General features: G+C 39.5%; 1 pseudogene; it reads left to right on the top strand.

Annotated features, from left to right (window-relative positions):
• The window catches only part of LOC126979312 (uncharacterized), a 68,725-nt pseudogene extending 45,182 nt beyond the window's left edge, over window positions 1–23,543 (top strand).
• Window positions 23,544–24,201: the final 658 nt, after the last annotated feature.

The raw sequence follows: 24,201 nt of genomic DNA, 5'->3' as shown, positions 1-24,201 counted from the left end.
AGTGTTCTAGCACCTCGTAGCCGTAGCGGTCTGCATCCTCCAGGAGGCGTCTGCCATCCGGGCTCACAATGTTGGAGTTCCACGCCGTGTGTTTTGCATTGAAGTCGCTCGCAAGGATCGTGGGCAGCGGCGAGTCCAGCAAGGTGTGGACATCAGCCACTGCAATTCGATTTTCCGGCAGTTTGTAGAAGGTGAACACACGGGTGGGCTGACGATTGATGCAGATCTCCATGCCTAGGGCGTACGACGTCTGCAGTTGAGGTACTGGCAGCAGTTGGTGGATGACGCTCCGACGCACCAAGACTGCTAATCCCCTGTAAGCAGTCCCAATCGGCGAGGTGTGGTCCTCCCGGTAGACATAATATCCGGACACCTTCAACTTGTCCACGGGTCTGAGGTGAGTCTCGCTGATCAGGCCGATGTCCACTCGACGCTGTGAGAGCAAGGTCTTGAAGAGACGGGCTTTTTGTGATGAAAGCCCGTCGGCGTTCCAGAACGCGATGCGGAGCTCAGCCATAAATGATGCAGAGCTCCGTGATGCATCCTAGGATCAGCGGAATAGGGTCACGCTGCTCTTGGATGGCCATCAGCACCTGGTTCAGTATGCTGATGATCTTGGTGAGTCGCGGGTCCAGCACTGTCACTCGCTTCGCCTTCGTCCCCCCTGCGGGGGTGGCGACCACGGTGGGCTTGGACTCTTTGCTGCGTTGGGTAGGCTGCGGTGCGGTCGGCGGTTCAGCGCGTGGCGCAGCGTGCGATGCACTATGTGGCGCAGTAGGAGGTGCGGCAGGTAGCGCTTAAGCGCGTTTACCGCGCTTGCGCCGGCGTTTGCCCGGTCGCTGAGGCTGGTTGGCGGCAGCCATGAGCGAGCCGGGTGCGTCAGCCTCCGATGCGTGGGCGTCGTAATGGGCGCGCGCGCAGTTGAGGCGGTGCGCGTAATGGTGCCAGCCCGGCGGTTGCGCGTCTCCTTGCGGAACACCGGGCAGTTGGCGTTATTCGCCGTGTGCGCACCGCCACAATTGGCGCACGTCAGCGGGTCCTCCCTGGGGCGCTGGCACTCTCTGGCGGGATGGTTTTCCCCACACCGCACACAGGCAATGGGCCGGTGGCAGTTGTGGGAGGAGTGCCGAAACTGCTGGCATCGGTGGCCCTGCGCTGGTCCCCTTCTGCCACGCCATGCCTCAATAGTGATCCCGGGCATGCAGAGGAGCTCATGAACCTCATATATACCCGGGATGAGGCCCGGTGTTCGCTGCAATTGCTCGAACATCAGGCATCCTGGTCTGCCCGGGCGAGCGGGGATCGTGCGCATCTGCTCCGGGACGTACCCGAGCTCGCGCAGCTCTGCCTCCAATAGTGCCGGCTCTGTATTCGCCGACAGGCCGCGTATGGCTACTTTAGCGCTCCTCTCCGCGGGGAGCGAGTAGCAGAACCAGGAGATTCCAGCGACACTTTCCAGCTGCGTGAGGTAGCGCTGGATGTGGCGGAACTCCTGGTCCGACTTCAGGATAAAACGGACGCCTTTGCCAAACGGGCGTCCGTTAGGAGTGTGGCCGAGGATTTTTTTCAGCTCCCGGAAGTGCGTCGGCCAGTCCGGAAGCACCTCCACGATCAGCGGCGGGTAGCGACTGGTCGCTTTGGTGGTCGGAGTGGCCTACATGGGGGCGGCAGCGGCTGTAGTAGTAGCGGTGGTTGAGGAGACGGGGGCAGTAACGTTGCCCGACTCTGGCGTCTGTTTAGACGCGGCAGTAGCCGCGTATGTCGGACTGGTCGCGGTCTCCATTGGAGAGCCCGGCGACAGGGCCGTCATACTCGGCGGGGCGCGAAAAGACGGGGTTTTGTGTGGAGGCGAGGGGAAACGCCCCACAGGTATACCCGGCTGCGAGGCGGGATAACGCGGCATGCGTGGGTGAGGCGCCTCCGCGGCAATCTTCGCCGTTGCAGGCGTCGCCGTGCGTATGGCAGGAGTGGGCATCGGTCGTTGTCTGGGCGTGGCTGGTTGGGTAACGGACGGGATGGATTCATTAGACGGAGCCGGCGACAGTGTCAGCGGGCTTGCGACAAAAGTTTCCTCGCCGGCTTCCATCAAAGGACTCGCTTAAGGGTCGGGTCGCCTCGTTGCGCAGGCAGCGAGGGTGGCTTGGCCGGATACACCGGCTTGGCGGAGCGGACGCGGTCGCGTCGCGCGTCGTGACATCGGCGACAGATTCGGCATGACGGTTGGTTGTTGTGTGTATTTTTTTTTTTCTGTATATAAGGGGGGTTACCTTGTAAAGAGTCATTTAAAAGTAGGGGTAAAAAGGAATCCAGAAACTGAACAGCACTAGGTATTTTCATCCAACCACGACAGACAGAAAAGTGTCACCGATCTTTCTTCAGACCAACCGGATCATCAGAAACCTTACATCTTCTATCCATCCAATACAATCACTGGGTCGTACGTACTGATCGTGCTGTGTAGACTGTTATAAAAAGTATTTACATCTTGCGACGAAATGTTATAGCGCGATGTAACAATATGCATCATTTATATTGCGCCATCTAGCGGCGCCAGGGTGTTAGAAAATACTTCAATAAAATTGTGACTTGCATGCCATGGTAATAGTGATTAAGCTGTATATTAATATAACATACTTGCCTTGTTATATTTCCAAACATTTTTACATACTATTTAGTGAAATATAATAAGGTATATCCTTTATAAAATAAGTATTTTCTGCTTGTGTTATTTAATGTAATGCTTTCTTATGTGATTGTGTTAACTAACATCTTAGTCACCTCATGAATTAAATATATTAATATATAATTTATTTGAATGGCTTTTTGTTACATTAATAAAAAATTAACAATATTATTATTTAAGGGAAAAGGAAACCCATTCTGGTATTACGAATGTCAATAGCTGCTGTCTTTTTCAATTTTGAAATTCAAAGTCAAAGTCAAATAAACTTTACTAAATTAGGCTTAAACTTGTTAACTACTACTAATGATCGTTGAGCTCGTGAGAAGAACATACAAGAAACTCAGCGGACTAATAACTGATATTTATGAGGACCTAGTATATTTTAGACTTTCTCAACTACTATTCATTTCACTTGTTATAAATCATAAAACATTTTATCTTATAAATATAACATTCCCGTGTCCCGGTGTTTGTTACCAAACTCCTCCGAAACGGCTGAGCCAATTTTTTTGAATATTATTTGGTGTATATCTGGTACGTTTGAGAATTAGCCAACATCTATTTTTCATACCCCTAAATATTTTTTTAAATACTTTTTGACAATTTTTAATTATTTTTATTTTATTATGATTGAGCATTAAAAAAATGCAACCTGAAAGTTTCACCTTCTACGATCAAAAGCTATTTTTGTATCGCGATTTTAATATTTTTAATTATTTGTTTATTTATTTGTTTTCAACACTTACATCTAGTTTTACAGGATTATTCCTAATGCGCTAGTGTAACATTCATCTTATAAAAATAAATTAACAACATTTATAATGAGCATAAACTATTAAATAACGTATGTAGGTACCTTATCTAATTATATACACTTAATCTTACATTCATAAATTAATACTATAGTACTATTATTCTATTCCATCCACAGATACGCAATAGAGTTGCAAGAAGACTTGGTAGGTCTAAGAATCGGACAACATCTATTTTTCATCCCCCTAAATGTTAAGGGTGGTCCACACGAATTTTTTTTTAATTTTTTTACATTTTTTTTTAAATTTGTTTGAGTATGAGTGAGCATTAAAAACTACATAAAACTTCAAATTATCACCCATCTACGATCAACAGTTTCTTTTGTATCGCGATTATAATATCGGCAATACAACGTTTGCCGGGTCAGCTAGTTATATATAAAATTGATAAAGGTACATGTCAGTACCAATAAGTTCTTCTTTCAACCTGAAGTCCTATTGAGAACATAATAAAATAACTACTACATAACTTTCAAATCTTTAGTAAATATTTAATTAGTTATATTTCTGCTAATTATTAAATTAATTTAGGTATTTTATGTTTTGTTAACTATGCAAGCATTATTATCCGTTGGAAAGAGCGGTCTTCCCTAACACAGTGAAAAGGGGTGCACTTAGGGGTATATATATCGGTTTTCATGGTTAAAATATTTATGTACTTTAGGTACAAAATAATCTATGACACTTGCTAAATAACTATAATTGATGGTTCTACTTTTGACTACGCGGATATCTACTATTAATTGGTAAAAATGGTTACTCGGACCAGTCCTGTACTGGTTATAAAGGAATGGTAATCAATGGCTAGACGCGTACTGCCTTACTGAAGGCAACACAACATTTTATATACTAAGCAATATTTGTAGTATAATGCTGTTCGATGGATTTACTTCGAACACACAGGTTCTGCGAAGTTAAAACGGAAGTCCTTCAAATTCTATTTACATAAAAAAAATGGACGTGAGTAACTTGTATAGAAGCAAGCGGAGTTGCCAGTATGAAGTGGGCTCATTACGAGCTAATGAGAAGATAATGTTGCCGCGGCACGCTCGCGCCACCTGCGTGCATCAATGTAGCTAATCAGTTTCGTGTTTGCTTTTGCCTCAATAAATGATAATGTTATTTATAGCATGATGTAAGATCCCGCATAGAGATAAGCTCACTATGTTCTATTACTGCTTATTACAACGCTGAGGGACTATTTCGATAACAAATTTTGTTTCGAACCATCTATAGTTTGTTAATTTAAAAGTGATATATATCTCGTGGTAACTTCTAAAATGGTTCTCTGAATAAATTATATAAATAAAATTTGTAACCAAAATTTATGAGTATGCAGGTCTGGAACCCGTAACTTCTCGGGTTTCGTTCGCTCTTCCAACTGAGCCAACTGTTCAAGTGAAGCATGGATCGTAAATCTTGGTATGTCTTCTCGTCGTCAACTCTAAGGTTGTGGCTCCATTTACAGGATCTACTTGCCATGTCAGTCTACTCCAGGATCAGTTTTCGAAGCATATCCGACTGCAGCGGGGAGTCAGAAAAGGCGATGTCACCTAAGCTGTTCACCGCTGTGTTGGAGAACGTCCTAAAGCTGGATGGACTGGAACGGTCTGGGCATCATTATCAACGGCGAAAACATCACTCACCTTCGATTCACAGACGATATCGTAATCATGGCAGAGACCATGGAAGACTTAAGCCATATGCTCGTTGGCCTCAATACAGCTTCCCATGGAGTAAGTCTTAAAATGAACATGGATCTTATGCACTGTGCTAGTAATATTAACATAACATATATTAATAACACTTGGTAAACGTCATGAAGATACATAAATTCGTAAAGAGGCTTTCAGATGTGGAGAAGAACTGATAAAAAACTCCCATCTCATCTTAAAATGATAGAATAAAAAGATTTGCAAAGCCTACAATTATCAGGGTCTTTCATCAGGACAGTACTCCGAATGGTCCGAAACTAGACGGTACCCACACCAACTAATTCAAGAAAATTATCAACACTTATAAGCAAATAAGTGTTGATAATTTTCTTGAATTAGTGCTCAGTGAGATCTTGTACTCGTATTTTATGATAAAATTGATATACAAAAACCTATAAAGGAACCCTTAACCCTAGCTAACTTATGTATTACACGGCACGTACAATTTATTCATTCTTCTTAAATTTATTGAATTCAAATCACAATAATTATTCTTTAACTAAGTAATGTTTTTCTACCATACATTAAAATTCATGTACATATATATTTATCTACTGTGAGAGAAGCGTTAGGACATGAATCGACATGAATTTTCCTCTCCGAAGCGAGTCTCTTCGACGCATACTATAAGTTGCTCTAGTAGCCTCTTTTGGAGCCCAAAAATTTACTAAACATGCTGTATTCACATCAGTTTACTGTCTGATCCTTGTAAAAGCAAAAGACGGTCATACACTACATATTATTCTTAGGAGTTTTATACAGTCCACGCGCAACCACATCCCTACTAATATTTTAAATGTGAATGTTAGTTTGTTTGTTACGCTTTTGCGCCGGAGCTACTGCCGATTTTGATGAAATTTGGTACAGCGATAGACTAGAGCTTGAGAAAGGACATGTGCTACATTTTATCCCGGAATAATCTATAATTCCCGCGGGATTTGTGAGTTGTTTTTTACTTTGCTGTAACAATCTTCCTCGAAATAAGATTCATGTAATATGTTGGAAACGGGAGCGAAAACGGGAACCGTTACTGGAATAGGACATGAGATTTAAGGTATACAAAAACTAAAAGTTTACATATATTAACAAATCTTGCTCGAGAACCACGCTATCCATTGGTGAAAACAGCATGAAAATCGGTGCAGTACTTTTTGAGTTTACGCGAACGACTATGTACTGATAGTGATATAAATATAGCGACTAGTCGTCGAAATTGTAATGATATTAGTAAGCACACAAGATTGCAGTCGTAATTTGTACCAAATAATAAGATAATATAAAAATATTATTATGAAATTGAAATACCTACTTTTTAATTAATCGGCGTCACTCTTAAATATTAGGTCTTTAGGTAACAATGCGGTTCAACTTTCCTTCATTTATGTCTCTGTTGAACAGTGCAAGGCACGTCTCGACGCGTACTTCGCGCTGGCGATCATTGAGTTCGTGGGGCACCCATTTGTCAAGTTTTTTTTTCTTGCCAATTTAACGCAAATGGACCAATATTGTTTTGACGCTAACGTCGAAAGCAGCTGCTAATTCAGCCGTAGATTGTGTATCATCAGCTTCCACAATCGCCTTTAATTCGGCATTGTCGACCAAAGTCTTCGGACGACCGCGAGGTTCATTTTTCGAAATTTCCAGAAGGGAAGCGAGCAAACCAATAACACGTGTAAGGTAAACGTCGTTGATGTTGCGTGCCGCTTGTGCCGCGTTGCTCCACGACGGTACTCATATTTCATAATTTCTCGAATTTTTAACGTATCCATTACGACGAAAAAGATTGACATGCGATGAAAATGTAACACTAATCAATAAACAAATGACTACTTTTGGAAAAAGAATTCCATGTTTTTAAAATAAAATTAATTTGAAATTAGAATTCTTAGCCAAACAAGAATTATTTTGATTTGAAATGGCCAGTACTGCAGTACGGCAATTACATAGATAGAGAAATACCTATTATAAAGAACATTGATCATCGAAGTATGCGCTTTGGTTTCACTTCATTACACTATCCATCACCTTCATGCGTGTGCCTTCATGAAAGAAACCTTTTTGGTAGAATATAATATTAACAAAACATCCTCAATATATAAGATTGTTATTACTTCTAAGAAAAATAGAATACCCACGTCTCATCTTAGTAGTAACTGATAGGTAGATAAGTACTGAACTTAAAATTAACAAAAGCCTTAAAATTACGACCGACGACTGACTTCAGGAAAATTATAAATACCACCTTCGTTAGTTTGATACAAAATTTCGAGTAAGTGGTAAAATTTAATAGACCGTATCATGAACACTAAATAGTATAAAGTAATGTCGAGACTTATCAAATTTATAACACCGCGGTCAGGTGAACAAAAACCAGAGACCGGATTGTCGGAGACTATCCATCAATGTCGTGGACTTTGAGAAAAACTGGTAAACGAGCGTTGTGTGAGTTTTTGCCGCGGACGCTGCTCTGAACAAATGGCTTAGCACAATTTGTTCAAGTCTTGATTGCGAGGAAAAAGTCCGAACTAATTAATCAGTGAATCTTTGTTTAAAGTATGTTTCCTGCTCCCGGGATTCCTATTTTTAACCGACTTCAAAAAAGGAGGAGCTTCTCAATTCGTCGGTAAGTTTATTTTTATTTTTGTGTGTGTTACGAGTAAAAGTATAAAAATAATTGCGTTTTTTTATACAATCTAATTAATTAATCTAGTTTAAGTTACTATTATTGTTATTTTTGGAGTCGGTGTCAGCCAAAGTAGTTTTGTATCTACATACCTAGTTATAGGTGAGATGTGCTTGAGTCAGATCCGCGACGTGAGAAGGCGAGAGCAGGGCCGCGGCGCCGGTCACCGATTCCAAAAATAACAATAATGGTAACTAGAATGAGATTAATTAATAAGATTGTATAAAAATAGGCAATTATTTTTATACTTTTTGTGCATATTATATCTATTGTTTTGGAATAGTGTTCTTGAAGTCGGTTGTATTTTTGGTAAAATTTTTTGATGACTTGACGATTCAGTTAATAGCCCAGTGGTTATGTTTGTTTACGACCCCGCCTACTGAGCTAGGCCCCAGGTTCGAATACCGGTAGATACAAACATTTATATATTATAATTAATATGGATACTAGTTTCTTAGTCGTGAATGTTATTGAGCTTTTGTGTTTAGGTAAGTAGGCATGTTGTATTTAATATATAGTTATTTTGCCTAGATTTGGGCAAAACAATTTACAACTATAAATAAACATAGGTTTCATTAACATTGATACAGCCAACGAGGTTTTCGTAAGCTAACTGTGCTTTACTAGCAATGGGAATTTGGTTCGCAATTTTGTTCCACAAATGAATGTAGCTAGAATAAGTATGTTACCACATAAAATGTTTAAAAGGTAATACTAAGATATGTTATATAATTCCTTGCACAACGACAACTGCAACGATGACAATATATCACTTTTCTCCCATCTAAAATGTTACCACGTTAACGTTAAGTTCATTTGCACAATATTTATAGCCACGCACACATAAATGCGCTGGATTTGCCGTCAGTCATCACACACACAAACGTTTGTCCTTACAATTATTATTACTCTGAAAAAAGTAAATTTATTTTGCCCAACTGCAGCTTTGCCAAATAGAAGATTTGTGAGCATAATACATACAATAAATAGATGGTTGTGTATTTTATTTTTGCAACTGAACTATCCGGATATTAAGCGCCTGAGCGAATTGTGTATGTGAAGCGATGGTGTCAAAGAATATCTATATATAAGGACAAGTACAGAATTCTCACTCTGCAAAATCAATTAAAGGAATAAGAACTCTTGCAGTCGTACAATAAGGTGTAATTCAGATCGCATAGCGCTATTAACCTACATTTTTATTTACCTAGCAATTGCCTCTCTTTCTATCGCGTGACTCATACCTATTGTGACGACAACAGGTTTGTATTATTTACCCAAAACTGTACCTACCTAGTTTATGGTCATATTTTAAAAACTGCTTAGTCTTTTCTATAATATAAGTATGCAATCGTAATTTTAAAACAATATTCTTTCATTGTCAAACCTACATTACTTGCAGATAGTAATGTTTGCGTTGGAAGACCACGACATAGTAATACCTACTTAGCATAGGAAAAAATAGCTACCTAGCTGGTAATTTCATTATAATAAAAATCACTATATAAGATTGTAGCAGGGTCTTTAGGAAGCTTCAAAAATTTAAATCAGGATCGCTATGACCCTTAACATGCTTTGCTTTTTTTTTTGTTTCTCTATCTATAATGTTTTAAACGAAAAAATTCAACGATACGTCTTACTGCGCTGCTGTCAAACAGAATATCTTGACAAAAACGGAAGAATAGTAATTATATCAGAGTAATACATGTCTTTTGTGGTAATACTGCGTTTATTTGTCAAAAAATATTCTTGTCTTATTCTCAATTTATACAAAATATGTACATATATAAAATATATAAATTATTTAATATTTAAAATATTTACACAGTAGACTATGTCTACTATGACTACTTTATACTTTGTATAATTGTGGAATAAATGTGTAAACCAGGCCGCACATCGGACATAAACCTGTATTAACCTAACTTTGGCACCATATGAGGCATGCCACATTTAGCACTTCTGTTTTTCAAATTCAAATATTTTTTATAACACTGATTAATAATTATAAGATCATGTTGTTATCATCACCAAGTAAAACCATACTCAGTATAACGGTGGAATAGAGTTGTTTTAAAACATTTTGCTTTTAAGACCATAAGGATATTGATTTTCTTGATGAGTGTTGGAACTAAATCCAACCAAAGTAGATAGGATAGATATTCGCATCAACCCTAGTAGGGTTGTTGCGGATGCAAATATTAGGACATCCGCAAGCGGATGCGGATGCGGATTTCAGGATTTTTTAAAGATATTTAAATTTAGGATCCATGAATAAATAAAGATCGTTATATATTTTTATGTTTTTATTAAATACAAACAAACAAAACTAAAAATTAATTAAATTTAACAATTGGGAAATTACATATTTTGCATTCAAATTTCTCCGTATCATTTTTGTCCATTTTAAAATATGTCCAAATACTACTTTTTATTGGTGATGGCATTTTTATCTTTTTCACCTAATATTACACACAATTAACGAACACGGTTAACTTACACTGTACTTAATTTATTCGCAATCCCAGTCACGCTAGTAACTAAAACAAAACAAAAAGGATCCTAGGAAAACCTGCAAGATCTTGTCACCAATGTGTGCCTTTCTATTGGTTAACGAACGAAGATAGCTACTAGCAAACACGCGCGAGGCACATGCCACTTTACCCCCGCCCACTTTCTTTGCGGGTCTTTACTTGTTTCAAATCCGCATCCGTAATAGATCTGTATCAATTGATGCGGATGCGGATGTCTGAAATAATGCGAATGTTCCGCATATGCGGACGCGATTGTCCGTAAAACCCCTGGTATGTGCACAAATAAATAGTTTAAAAATTACAAATTCTATTTATTATTAAAAATACCATAAAGGTAACCAACTGTATTTAATAATAATAATCATTTTAATTATATTCTAAACATCTCAAAGCCAGCTTCTCTCTTTATGTAAAACATCTCTCCATCTCTAGTTATTCTTTTGCAACAGGATTAGTAATACTTATTATTAACTTCATTAATCATCTATTATAAACATAAATATTTACTATTTAGTAATACAGAGTCATTCGATTATAACAATCATTCATAATCGCCGATCGCTAGTAATTATAGTTTTAACTTTTAAGTTGTTGTGTGAGAGTAAAGATAAAAGAACTCTGTATATAAGAGTTACCTTATACAGAGTCATTCAAAAATAGACGAAGAAAGAATCAAGAAACTGAACTACACTAGGTGTTGTCATCAAAGTTTGAATCGTCTTGGTCTTCTCTCGCCGCGCTTGCGAGGGGGCGGTGGGGAAATGCTGATCGGGACTTCTTGTCCCCTGCAGCAGATTTCACTCGCCGCCCGTGGACACGGGCAGGTCATTGGGGTGGGAGCGATTGTTCCTTGCTGTCCTCTTCTTCGCTTAAAATGGTGTCATTTGTCGGGGGAGCGGATGCTCCCCTTTGTGGATCTTAGGAGCTGAGGAAGCGCCTGTTCTCTCAGCTCTGGTGTCAAGTCCGGTGAGCTATCGCCGGTTTGCGCGGACCCTGGCAATCAGCCCCGAAGAAGAAGGAGGGCAATCAGCCGGGCCGGGCACAAACACGTCACTCTTCATCCTCGTCCCGCACGAGATCGCGGGGGTAGCGGTGGGCGTCAGGTGGTCGCGCGTGCCAGGGGGCCAGATCTCGCAGGTGATGGAGATCGGACGCGTCGGCACGCGCGGAAATGTTGATGGCGAGAGGACAAATGAAGTCGTCCCGGCTCTCGACTCTTAGGTCCCTCTGAATTGTTTGGTTCCTCACGTACCATGGTGCGCCCGTGAGCGACGGAGAATCTTGGTTTGAGCGGTTTGAAGCCTTTTCCGATTAGTTTCGCTCACGAGCGCGTACCATGCAGGTGCCGCGTACGTGAGTCGGCTGCGTAGGTGGGTCTTGTACACTAAGACCTTCACCTTCAGAGGGAGGCTTGAGGAGAGCACTGGACGAAGTAAGGCCATCGCGACGTTTGTTGACGCGATGGTCTTCGTGACGTGCTCATTCATGTTCACCCATAGTCGCCACTTTTTGAGCCATTCTGGCAGGGTGTCCAGCTGGCGCTACATCTTCACAGCGGCGTGCGTCACATTGAGTGACGTGGTAATGTACGCCGCGTCATCTGCATACAGCGCCGCTGGATACTCTCCGTGAGGTCCAAGGCGAGATCTTCGACCTCTGCAGCTGTCTCTACCTTCCGGGATGGTGTGCTGGCTGCCAGCTCTTCCGCGAACTCCTTCCAGTTCGTAACCCGGCGTGATGGTCTTGGTGGTGCTCGCGTTGCGGTGGCGTTCAAAGAAATAAGGACTGGAAGGTGGTCTGACAGAAGCTCATCTATAAGAGTTTCCTGAGTCAGCTGACAGTCCAAGTTCTTGAGAACGGTGAAATCAATCACATCCGGAAGGTGTTCGTGGTTGTCCGGGTAGTGGGTGGGAACCTCCGGGCCGTGGAGCTCGTATCCGTGTTGGATGGAGTCGTTAAAAAGTGTTCTGCCCGCGGTGTTGGCCGTTCTGGCATTCCAGGCTGGGTGCTTGCAGTTCCAGTCCCCAGCGGCGATAGTTGCTTTCGGGGAGTTAAGCAACTGTCGCACATCACTGGGAACGAGCCTTCCGTTTGCCGGCCTGTAAATGGCGAAGATGCGCAAGTCCTGACCGCTGATCTGGAGCTCAACACCGAGGGCTTGTATACTATTCAGATTCACCATCGGGAGCGGTTGGTGAAGCAACCCCCTTCTATCGAGCACGACCAGTCCCCTGTATGGGCCGCGCTCACTGACTTCATCCTTGCGGTAAGTGATGAAGCCTGAGACCCGAAGTGTGTCAGCCCTCGCCAGCAGTGTTTCGCTGATGAGGGCAATGTCTACGTTCTGGTCTCGAAGGAGGTTCTTCAGTAACGGCAGCTTCTTTTTAATTCCTCTGATATTCCAATGTATTATTCTCAGCGGGTTATCCATTTATGAGGTTACCATCAATCTGTCAATCTGTTCATCCCGCTGAGGATGATTGAAGCCAAATCGTCATCCTCCTTTTGAAGGGCAAGGATGACCGTTTGGAATATCTCCATAGAAGCCTTGATCATCAGGTCCTTCTTGCCCTTCGTTGGCTTCTTTTACGAACGATAATTATAGTAGTAGTTAAACTAGTTTAAGCCTAATTTAATAAAGTTTATTTGTATTTGAATTTTAAAATTGAAAAAGCCAGCCGCTATTAACATTCGCAATACCAGAATGGGTTTCCTTTACTCTTAAATAATAATATCTTTATGTGCTTAATTATATATCAAAAAGCCATTTAATATATTTATTTATTTAAGTTATGAGGTAACTAAGATGTTTGTTAACACAGTCAAATAAGAAAGCGTTACATTAAATAACACAAGCAGTAAATACTTATTTTATAATGGATATACCTTCTTATATTTCACTAAATAGTATGTAAAAATGTTTGGAACTATAACAAGGCAAGTATGTTATATTAATATACAGCTTAATCACTATTACCATGGCATGCAAGTCACAATTTTATTGAAGTATTTTCTAACATACCGGCGCCGCTAGATGGCGCAATATAAATGATGCAAGTTGTTACATCGCGCTATAACATTTCGTCATAAGATGTAAATACATCTTATAACAGTAAATTTTTTTGTAATTCATGTGCTCTGCATCGAAATAAAAAAAACCTTATGAAGTGTCTCTTTGTGTAAAGTGTTCTATAAGATTTGCCGGTAAACTGTTTTGACTTTTGTTGAGTTATTAATTACCGCGGGGATTGCCACACACTTTAGAAACTCGCTTATTTGCAACTTCTCTCACTTCGCTGAGTAACCGGCTTCCCACCAGCGGGATCTCCGGTGAAAGGCGGTTGGGGGGGAAATTGCGGCAGGCGTAGAACAGTGTCGGTGAGATTTCCCCAGCTCCATGTTACGCGCCTAACTTCTCATCATGAGACCGACACTTTACGCGCGACAGAGAACAGTGCGACAACCACAACCGATTTCCGCGCACCGAACGATGCCCCGCCCTCGTAACGCGTCATTCATGTCGCGTGCGGAGCGACCTCCTGCGACTTCCTACTCGCGACCAAACACGCCGGTCGCGACTCGTGCAACCACAACTGCTGAGGTCGGCCTGCCCTGGTTCGACAACAGCCCAGCCACCTGCCAGCGCCCAGAGGAAGAGTGTCCGCGAATATCAGCGGAGACAACAACGGTATTGATAGCCTCTTTACTCGCCTCTGGGAAACTAACGGCATCACTCTACGATTACCTTAAGCTGGGCGGGCCTGTACTTGAACACTTCGAACGTCAGCGTTGTATTGGTCAGCCGCTGACAATACAGGAGTGTGCACAACTAATTCTCACACAAGACTCAAGCCCGCTCACTGCACCTGAACCCCCGACCACGGCGTCTCGTCGACCACGCCCCTCGCCGCGCCCGGAGGTAGTGGAATCAAGTAAGAGGCATTGTGTAATGCCTACTTCGATTGCACTCCTTTCCGAGAGCCAGCAGGGGTACGCCGCAACGCCAAGGGCTCAGAGAGAACCCCGGACATACCGTACCCAACGTAGTATCGAAATAGATGCTACGGCTACACCTACGCCTACTGTCCCGATGACTTACGCTGCCATCGTCACGGCACCGCCATCACCTACAAGTGTGGCAAGCCGACCCCAACCGTCGACAGCTGGGTCAAAAGCAACGACGACATCGACCACCGCCACGCTCGGGCATAAAACGCCTCAGCCGGCAAGTAAGAGACTCCCGCCACTATGGTAGGTCTCAGAATTGGTCGTCATCTATTTTTTATACTTACTTTAAAATTTAGTTATTGAATCTTTTTTATTACTTTATATGGCAATACAACGTTTGCCGGGTCATCTAGTTATACATATACAGTACCAATAAGACGTTCTGCTTTGAATCTGTAGTACTATTGAAGAACATAATAAAATTAAATACATCATAAATACGTTCAAATTATAGTAAATATTTAATTAGTTCATTTTCTGCTAATTATTAAATTTATTTAGGTATTTTATGTTTTGTTCACGATGCAAACATTATTATCCGTTCGAAAGAGCGGTCTTCACTAACACAGGTTCTGCGAAGTTAAAAGGGAAGTCCTTCATATTCTATTTACAAAAAAAAATTGACGTGAGTAACTTGTATAGAAGCAAGCGGAGTTGCCAGTATGAAGTGGGCTCATTACGAGCTAATGAGAAGATAATCTTGCAGCGGCACGCTCGCGCCACCTGCGTGCATCAATGTAGCTAATCAGTTTCGTGTTTGCTTTTGCCTCAATAAATGATAATGTTATTTATAGCATGATGTAAGATCCCGCATAGAGATAAGCTCACTATGTTCTATTACTGCTTACGTATTACAACGCTGAGGCCCTGAGGGGCTATTTCGATAACACATTTTGTTTCGAACCGTCCATAGTTTGTTAATTTAAAAGTGATATATATGTCGTGGTAACTTCTAAAGTGGTATAGTTTTCGGAATAAATTATACAAATCAAATTTGTAACCAAAATTTATGAGTATGCGGGACTAGAACCTGTAACGTCTCGGGTTTCGTCCGAGCGCTCTGACCAACTGAGCCAATCGTTCGAGTGAAGCATGGATCGTAAATCTTGCAATGTCTTCTCGTCGTCAACTCTAAGGTTGTGACTCCATCTACAGGATCAACTTGCCATGTTAGTCTACTCCAGGATCAGTTTTCGAAGCCTATCCGACTACAGCGGGGAGTCAAAAAAGGCGATGTCGCTGAAGTTGTTCACTGCTGTGTTGGAGAATGTCCTTAAGCTGGATGGACTGGAACGGGCTGGGCATCATTATGAACGGCGAAAACATCACTCACCTTCGATTCACAGGCGATATCGTAATCATGGCAGAGATCGACGAAGACTTAAGCCATATGCTCGATGGTCTCAATACAGCCTACCAAGGAGTAGGTCTTAAAATGAACATGGATAAGACGAAGATCACTTACTCTCGAAATTTTTGACGAGTACCTTGCACAAACAAAATCGTCGAATCCACTCGGATTGGCAACGTTTGGGAAGTTCCATAAAATCTTCTCGGCCCAAATACCAAAGTGTCTGAAGACCAAGGTTTTCAACCAGTGTGTGTTATCAGTGATGGTAATATAACTTAATAAATGGTATATAACTTACGGTAGACAGACGTGGTCCCTAACTATGAGCCTGAAGAGAACGCTTCGCTCAGAGGGCAATGGAGAGATCTGTGCTCGGAGTTTCCCTGCGAGATCGAATTAGAAATGAGGAGTTATGTTAGAGAAATGAAGCCACCGGCATAGTCCAATCAATCGATTGCGAAACTGAAGTGGCATTGGGCAGGGCACATAGTTTGACGAACAGATGGCCGGTGGGGCAGTAAAGTCCTCGAATGGCCACCACTTACCGGAAGACGCAGTTTTAGTAGGGCCCCGGCAAGATAATACTTTGGATGATAGATGACGTAGATCAGATCATCTTGGAGATCTTTGGGGGATGACTTTGTTCAGAAGTGGACGTCTTCTGGCTGACGACGGTAATCATAACAAGAATATTACAGTTTTCAAAAAAAATTTATGCGAAACATTTCGTAGCTTTGGACTTTATTTTAATATAACAATGAACATTATTTACCCAAAAGCAAATATATTCCTCTTAAAACAAAATGAAGTCAATGTTATTTTGGCAACTCACCAAGATACTAGGACACACTTTGTTGATGACAAGTTACGGTTTAAAGGTGAACCTTCACGGGTTCTGAGTTATCGATTACAGACAGCCCCAAGAACTTTTACACTCATGTCTTATATAAAACATATGGCTCATCATACAAAGTAGAATATATTCATACTGTTTTGATCAGAGGCGGCCTTACCTATATATATTTACTTTAAATTATGTTTAATTTCATCCTACACGAACAGTAAATTATTAACTGGATTGACAATAGACCTACCTAGAAAAAATCATTTTAATTCATTTTTGAATCTATTCAGATTGTACTTCAGTAAATAAGTTGTTGTACGGATTGTAGGTATTTAAACAACTTTTTTGCGTTCAACGTTTTTTGGAATCAACATATTATTATTGCTAGTTCAACTTTTAGCGTACTCAATAAATCATATCAAATCAAAATCACTTTGTCATGTAGGTCACGGAAATGACTTATGAATGTTAAAAGTTTACTTTTCTTTTTAGATTTACCGCCACTTCGTAAAAGGTTGAGCTTTAATGAGAAGAAGTGGCAAGAACTTCATTGCAACTCTTTTAAATCAACATATTTACACCTTCGTCGACTTCCAAGTCATATCAATTACAATAAACGTATGAGCAATATTTTATTTTAGGAACTCAAAATTGTGGGTCCAGTGAATTTTTAACTTTTTTTTTTCTTTAACAAAATGCAACATTTTGCGAATTCAACATCATAAGAATCTAACATTTTGCAAATTCAACATTGTGGTCCAGGACCAGAAGGACTTCAAATACTATAATTTGCACTTTTCCAGCTCACTCATTACTTTAAATAGGTACTATAAGAACGTAATATTCGTTAAAATTTAAAGATATAACTATACAGTAACGATTTTGTAAATCATTCTGCAAGCAAAATAATTTGGAGATTGCCCGAGCGATAGAGGAACAGAACATTATGTCCCGACTCCCGAGCTAACTTGAGTGCTATGTTTGTGTTTCGAGGCGCAATATTCATGCCCCACATAATTAATTTTTGAATTATGTTTTGAATAAATAAATTAGTTAACTAACTTCATTTTACTTACCGTTATGTTATAACCTTAATAAGTGCCTAATTAAGGATCAAAATCAAAAGTTTTAATAAAAAAAAATATAAGTACAAGTTATAAAAATTCATACTTTTAATTTATGCGCGAGGCCCCTGCAAGAGCGAGGCCCCGGGCGACGGCTCCGTTCGCCACCCCCTAAGGCCGCCACTGGTTTTGATATACAGTTTTTGATAATATTAAAAATACTTATTGAAAAGTATTGAAAGGTTAAATGTCGCTTCAGGTACATACATAAAAAAATTAGGATTCTGTCTTGAAAATAATTCAAACTTCATCCATGATATTCAATACTTTTCAATGAGAATTGCAATCAGGGGAATCAAGACAAAAGTTTCTCCCGGCACTGGTCGACGATTTCCCGAGAGAGACCTGCTTGGCCCGTGTATACGGCATCACCAGTGCTGTTGTCTGCACAGCAATGTATGTTGGAGGTGTCCAACATATCATTGATATGCAGAAGAAACAGTGTGGGAGATAGCACACAGCCTTGGGGCACTCCAGCATTCCAGGTTTGGGCAATATCCGTCGACAACGACCTGTATGCTGCGCCCAGTGTGGTATCTGGAGGTCCACTAGCACAAGCTCTCGGGAAGCCGAAATGATGGATGTTTTGAGAAGAGCGCCTTATTCCATACACGATCAAAGACCTTCGCTATATCCAGACTAACTGCCAGGCCTTCCCCCTTGCTTTCAATAGCCCCCGCCCATCTATGTATTAGGTATACCAGAAGATCACCTGCCGACCGACCATGGCGAAAGCCGTACTGTCGGTCGTTGATCACCTGGTGACTCTCTAGGTTTACCTAGAGCTGGCGGTTGATTATACTCTCTATGATTTTGGAGAGCAGGGAGGTAATAGCAATAGGCCTGTAGTTTGCCGGATCCGAACCTGCACCCTCGAGAACTCCGGATACGGTATCCATATTTTGAAATCTTAAATAGCTGGCAATGGCGCCTCTATCGTCTCGCTTCTTCGTTTCATCGAGTTTCAAATCACAACGATTTCAAAGAAGTTACATTTCAAAAAAAAAATTAATTAATTTCCCCTCAAAATGTGTCACTATAAAAAGTGTTGTTTTAAATAAAGAAATTCAAGGTAATTTGCATATCATGACTCACACAAGTCAGAATTATTTAAATTCAGCGACCGAGTTTAGACTAAAATATGCAATAAATGCAGGCAACCGTGCTTCTCGCCATTTGAATATAATTCTTTTTTTTTACACTTTTCATTATCAAACTTTTCAAGCGAGAGAAATACAATGATTGTTAAGTATAAGATCATTTATACGTCTAGAAAGACTATGACAGCTGTGAAAACGTCGAAAAAAATAGACTTTAGAACTTTAGATCTAAAAATAAATGTTTTATTTTGAGCAATTCACGCACATTAGCACAAATGAAATGAAATAAAATTTATTTATTGCGTCAAATACAGTATACATTATAGATCTCAATTTTACTGACTGAGCGTTAAATACTCTTGCTATTATATATCAATACACTCAAGAACGTAACAATAAATAAAACTCTCATAACTCTGGCCTTATATTAAAAACAGACTCAGGATATATCATATATTATGAAAGTAAAAGGAATTTTTATTGTAATTGTCACCCAGTTGAAAACGACGCCTTAAAATTGAAACTTTACAATCTTATCAAGGATCAATGACAGTATAATATTTTCATGGCTCCTTTGCACAGGATGTTGGCTAGATAATGGGTACCACAACGTCGCCTTATTCTGTCGTGAAGCGATAATGTGTAAGCATTATTGTGTTTCGGTGGGAAAGGCGCCGTAGCTGAAATTACTGGATCAATGAGACAACATCTTATGTCTCATGGTGACGAGTGCAATTGTAGTGCCGCTCAGAATTTTTGGGGTTTTTAAGAATCCTGAGCGGCACTGCATTGTATTGGGCAGGGAAAATCAAATATCTTCAGCTGAAAGTCCTGTTTGTCTCGACCCTTACTGTCATTATAAAAAAAGTCCAATATCCTTACCACGTATAAGCAGATAGAAACTCATACGTATAAGCAGAAATAGAGCATCTATTTTAACATACGATGTAAGAAGAAGTACAGTATCGATAATTATTTATTTATTTATGGTGTATGTGGATGATGCAGCTACTGTACTCAATAACTTTTGTATTAATTTACATTTACTTTTTTGACTTACTCGTGTAAGATATTGACTATTTGACGTTTGAGTGTGTCTTTTGCATCATTTTACATTTTACATATTATATGGTAATTTGAAATGATTTGTAAATCGATGTACTTAAATGTAAATCTTGATATAAAAGAGTGGCAATAAGTTTCTTGCTACCTCTTTTTAATTAGCTCAACCCTTTACGAAGTAGCGGTAGATTCAATAAGAAAAAAAAATTTTTTTTGACATTCATAAGTGTCATTTCCGTGACCTTTTTTTTTTATGGAACAGGAGGACAAACGAGCGTACGTGAATAAACTGATTTTGATTTGATTTGATATTAACATACGATGTAAGAAGATATGTTGTATCTCTTTATAAAGTATAAATATTGTGATTTAGAATAATTAAAAAAAATAGCACTGAACATATAAAAATATATGTGTTAATTATTTATAGTATTTTCTTTGATTAACGCGAGTGTTACACATTTAAATAAAACACTTTTAAAGGATTAAAACGCGTGTTATTGTAACTGTTTTATTCATTAGTTTTTTGCGTAATAGTTACATTTTTATTGTTATATATTTTTTATTACGGGACTGTCCCTCTGAAAACGAAGGTCTTGAAACGTTAACGGGTTAACTAAGATAATAATAAAAATGTAACTTTTACGCAAAAACCAAATGTAACAACACAGTTAAAATAACACGCGTTTTAATCATTTTAAAAGTGTTTTATTTAAAATGATTTAACAGATAAGTATTGCAAAGCTAAATTGAAAAATTACCTGTTTATTCAGTTTAAGTCAATACAGAAGCAAGCTAGACGTTTAAGAAATACTGAAAAGGGATTTTACAAAAGATGAAAATGGAGCGAAGCTATCAGAGTTTTCACAGAATAAAGTGCTATTCCTTTGCGGATGTCACAGTGCAGAGTTGATTTATGTTGCTATGGCGATAACTATGCATCTTACATGATATGATGAGTAATAAACTGTATGATGAAAATGTAGCTATCCATCTTGTATATTTTTACATACTACACCATAGAATACAGAATTGTTGCTATAAAACAATTTGTTGTGCTTTTAAAGTATGTGTTCTGCTGTAAGTATATGAAAAACGTTTCTAAGCGCGAGTTTGTCTCGTAATTGGCTACGCTGAAAACCAGCGCTGTAGCATTTGCTACAGCATACGCTGAGTGGTGTCCATTTTCGCATCAATCTTGATTGTATTGTTAATTATATAATTATTTTCACAAATATTATTTTACTTTAAGCGATATTGTTATGTTTTACTTTAAGGTGTATAATAAAACTTTGTAATTTAATTTGTGTGATGTGAAATATAAAAATTTATGACGATAAGTCACTCGAACGGTTAGCTTAGATGGTAGAGCACTCGCACGGAACGCGAGAGATCGTGGGTTAAAGCCCCGCATAGTTCATAAAAATTGTTTTCAAATTTTATTTGTGTACTAATCCCAGAAGTGAGGGTTATCTATCACTTTAAAAACATAACAAATTATTTAGATTTGCAAGAGTGACACCTCAAGTCAATGTCCTAATATGCAAATATAGGGGTTGAGCAGGTTATCAACTCTAAAGTACCCTGAGTGTAGATGAATCCACAAACTGAGAGTTGAACAAACCATACAAGATTTTATGACGATACGTCACTCTAACGGTTAGCGCAGTTGAAAGAGAACTCGCACGGAACGCGAGGTCGCGGGTTCAAGTCCCGCATACTTCATAAAACTTTGTTTTCAGTTTTAATGGCATAAAGGCATTTATTTTCTCAAAATTGATTCCTTTAGAATTCTTTTTGATGTCATTTTAAAAACAAATGGCGCTCTGAAATGGAAGAAGCAGCGCACGAAAATCTCCCAGAACTCTTTTTTTGCGCTCTTTTTAATAAAATGCTTATCTTATTCAGTGTTTTTTTTTGGACGAGAAGGAAGTCGCCATTGCTGCTTACATTCTCCTGAAATAATAGAGGAATCACTGGAGCGTCATCTTTTAAGAACGTGTACGCACTTTTTTTAATGTCATATCGCCCGAGAAACTAAGTAACTAGTTTCACTAGTAACAAGTCCTTGAAACCGAACTGTGAAGGGACATCACACATCCATGGTGAGAATAAGTAAGTAGTCCAAGTTAATAAGAGTCCAATAAAAATCATATTCCCAACTTTATAACCCATTCTGAGTTTACTATCGTTCAAATTCCTGCAAGATTTTAGCCAACTAAGAATCTCTACGATCCCAAGCATTATTTGGACTAAATGTTTTGTTGTTGTGTAATACAAAGACATAACATTAACCTCGTTAAAGTAAGTGTTAGCTAAAGAACTCGTAAGTAGCTTACCTAATGATAAGTACATCTACCCATCAGATGTAATGAACATTTCTCGAATGAGTCAGCTTACATTAAGAGAGAGGTGCCTTTAAGGCGTCTTCGCGCAATTTGTCTAAAAATTTTGATAAATTTTACAAACATGTTGACGAAAAACATTCTAAATATAAGAAAAAATAATATTTTCTTCACTAGAGGTAACTCTAACACGAGTGCATTTTTAAACGTGATAACGCGAAGTAAGTTGTTGTTGATTTGTGAGTAACGAAAATTAATGAATTGCATGCATCTACAATATGTTCGCAGAAAATGTACAAAACAAAATTGTGTTACGAAATTTAAAAGAATTGTTAAAAAACGTTTGTGTGGGAAAGGTTACTATAGCATAAACAATTTTCTTCATGACACCACGGATTGGGAATAAAGCGGACACACTCAGGCTCTTTAATTATAAATTTGTATTGTAGGATATCACATTGTAATCCATATTTTTATATAAAAATATGGATTACAATAAAAGTCCGCTGAGTTTCTTGCGCCCATTCTTCTCAGGTTTGAGGTAGTCTCTTTTGAATGGGTGGTAGTTTTTGACATTCAATAAGTGATTTTAAATCCTATTTTGAATAAAAATATTTGAATTTGAATTATAAGTGATGCTGTATGACATTCTCAACACCAAACACCGGCATTGTAAAACACCTAGTTTCACCACAATTTAGTATTAAATTGATTAGTATATTGATATATTTTTTTTACTATTAATTATTATATATTAACAATTATGTTAGATTACTGAAATACTTTGGAACGTAAGTTCAGTTAATAACATAATCATAAGGAATAAGACAAGCAAGGCTTTCAGCTGATGGTAATTTATACGCCCTGTTCATTACAATGTAGTGCCGCTCAGGATTCCTGAAAAACCCAAAAATTCTGAGCGGCACTACAATAGTTGCACTCGTCACCTTAAGACATAAGATGTCTTGTTTGCCTAGTAATTTCACTAACTACAGCGCCCTTCAGACCGAAACACAGTAATGCTTTTACTACTGCTTCACGAAAGAAATAGGCGCCGTTGTGGTACCCATAATCTAGCCGGCATCCCGTGTAAAAGAGCCTCCAAGTGTTAAGATATTACAAATAATAGTAAATATATTACTTTTACCTAAGAAACTTTAAAAAACTTAAATTTTAAATATTACATTAAGTTAGATTGAAATTAAAATCATTTTATATGCAGGAAATCTTACTTACTGCCGTGTACTCAATATTAGAGATCATTCAAGAAATATACTATTAAAGCTAGGCCGTGTGTACGATGGTTATTTTATATATTATTTCATTCAAATATTGTTTTACCTAACATAATATATTATATATTAAGAATAGAGCTGAGAGATGATAATAATTGTGGCATTTGTAGAATTAATTAGTCATATTATTATTTTTTTGAAGTTACATTTCTTTAGGCGCGTAATGAAAAAATTCGCCTCCTACTCGGCTCTTGACGACAACGGAAAAACACCGCCGACCATTCCGCGGTGTCAGAGCTCCATACAGTTCAGACAGAAAACTGTTAGGCGAGCTCTGTTTTCGTTGGAGCGGGCCGGATGGCATTTCTGCAATCGTGCTTAAAACGTGTGCCCCTGAGTTGACGCCGATGCTAACGCGTTTATTCCGGCACTCTTATTCAAAAAGCGTAGTCCCTGACTCATGGAAGTCAGTTCCTCTTGTTAGTTACCTCCCTGCTCTCAAAAATCATGGAGAGCATAATCAACCTCCAGCTCTTGGTATACCTAGAGGGTCATCAGTTGATCAACGACCAACAGTACGGCTTTCGCCATGGTCGGTCTGCAGGTGATCTTCTGGTATACCTAACACATAGATGGGCGGCGGCTATTGAAAGCAAGGGGAAAGCCTGGTAGTTAGCCTGGATATAGCGAAGGCCTTTGATCGTG

The sequence above is a fragment of the Leptidea sinapis genome, chromosome 3, assembly GCF_905404315.1.
Source record: "Leptidea sinapis chromosome 3, ilLepSina1.1, whole genome shotgun sequence".
In the NCBI taxonomy this organism is placed as follows: Eukaryota; Metazoa; Arthropoda; class Insecta; order Lepidoptera; family Pieridae; genus Leptidea; species Leptidea sinapis.
Note: the sequence above shows the minus strand (reverse complement) of the source record. Positions and strands in the feature narration are given on the sequence as shown.